Here is a 2,148-nt window from a genome sequence, read left to right as displayed (position 1 = left end):
ACTCATGTTCCATGGCCAACACATGTGACTAGGAACTCTCAGTGGAACCACAACAGTGAAGATTAAACAATTAAATTATACTTTCAGTTATAAATAATCCTCATCTTGTCTACCAAGAGTTCTTATGGAAAAAAGAAATACTTAAATTATCTAATCTAGTTTTCCCACTTCGTCTTCTTGTCCTTCAATTTGATTAGAAATAGGTTATAAACTTCTCTTTCCCTTTAGTTTATAGGCTTTTACTTGCAACACTGCATTTTAAAAACAGATCCACATAAATCTTCAATTTCTAGAGTCAAGTGATTTATCCAAGATTCTCAGTTTATGAGTTTGTAGGCTTTGTGACTGTGATGAAAATCAGAGCACATTGACATGTAATTCAAAGCCTAAAGAGATATATAAGTAAAACAAAAGGATTAGAAATGTTTTTCAAGAGCCCTGATCCATGATTAGTGAATAGGCAGTGTTTGGTTGCGATACAACAAAACAATCACATCATAAAAACTGTGGTTGATAAAGCTCCATTTTCCTAAAAGTGTAATGTTTTTTCAAAGTCTTAAATTCTGGGGTTGTTAAATCTAGAAATGTCCTTTGAAATGTAACATTTATTCCTTATGAAGAATCTTCTTTTTTGGAGTTTTCATTGAAACATCTGAAGACAAGAAGAGTTCTTTTATGCATCACGTCTCTAAGAGTCATCAGGGACCCAAGGATGACAGAAAGACATATAGGGACACAAAGATTGTTGGAATAGGTAAGGTTGGACCTAAGAATTCTACTGACACTTTCAAAGTCTCAGGAGAGCAGATAATGAGAGATCCATTTACATTTATTAAAAATATTACTGAATTACTGGTCTTCTAGAGTAGATAGAAAATAGAAACATTTAGTTTTTATATTTCACAGTTCTTCAGTAAGTTCTGAAGTGCTAATCAGAGGTAATAACTTTAGAAGTAATAATGTAAATATTAATAATTTTAATACCTACCAAGAATATTATTTACAGAAGCCTGAAACTAAGTTGTCACAGGCCACAGAAGTTCAGGTAGTAGCAGAAAGACAAATAGTTGTATCACTGAAATAATTAAAAAGCATTTATTTTTATATATGAGTGAGCATGTCAGGTCCTGAGTATTGCCACTGGTCACCCAGGCAAGGAATGCTGGCACTTAGCAGTTCTGCATGGAAGTAATAACAGGGCAAGTCAGAGCAGATGACAGAAAAAAGTGGGGAAAACAGTTACTCAGGGTGTGTGTTAGTCTGTTTCAAATTTTACACTGAAAATGTTCACAGCCTTCAGCATCCATCTTCATCTAATGGATGAAGACTTCATTAACACATACATCATACGTACTGCTGCTGCTCATGAAGGATAATAAATGCTGAATATGGCAGGACCTGTTTCCAGTAAAGCAATAAATTGTATTTTTTGTTGATCACTCTATTGCAGACTGGCACCAGGAGGACCAAAAAGACAGAAGCTGGCAGAATAGGATAAAAATTTTATGAGATAAAACCTCTAATTCTTTACTTTCAAGTCCCTCTAACACCTGTATTTGTACATCTTGACCTAGCTTGAGTGGGGACCTTGGACATGGTGACCTCCAGAGGTCCCTTCCAACCTCAACTGTCATCTCAGAGCTTTTTACTTCAGGGACAAGGGTCAGGCACTTCTACCTCCAGTGAAGCCCTTGGAAGAGCTAAGTTGGGGTGCTCCTTCCATTGGCTCACCAGGGCTCCCCCACTGTAGTGTGGGGTGCCTATTTTCTGGGTCTCCATCTTTAGTACACTGGACCCACATGACACATAGACCCCGAGGTTCAAACCCACTTCCAGCACTTCTTGCTCCTCTATTCAGCTGTGTAGGCCTGTGTAGAATCCTTGTTGCCTGCCCTGGGACCAGACATACCACGAGAGCACCAGGGATTTCAGCCATGCCAAACATTGCCCAGATTTTCTGACCACCTCCTGAAGGCACACGCCCTGTGCTAATCCAGCTGGTGTCTGGTGAAGAGCACGGTGCTCTGGGGGCTTGGAGGCTCCAGCTCTCCCCTCATGTCCCCCCAACAGCTCTCCACAGTTTGCCCCAGGCATCTTGCCTGAGGGGGCTTGAAAGCTGAGGAATTGCTGAGGAGATCCATCTGGGTG

The sequence above is a fragment of the Zosterops lateralis genome (assembly GCF_965231275.1).
Source record: "Zosterops lateralis genome assembly, contig: HAP1_HAP1_SCAFFOLD_77, whole genome shotgun sequence".
NCBI lineage: Eukaryota > Metazoa > Chordata > Aves > Passeriformes > Zosteropidae > Zosterops > Zosterops lateralis.
The sequence above is the reverse complement of the archived record's forward strand: the minus strand, read 5'-3'. Positions refer to the sequence as shown.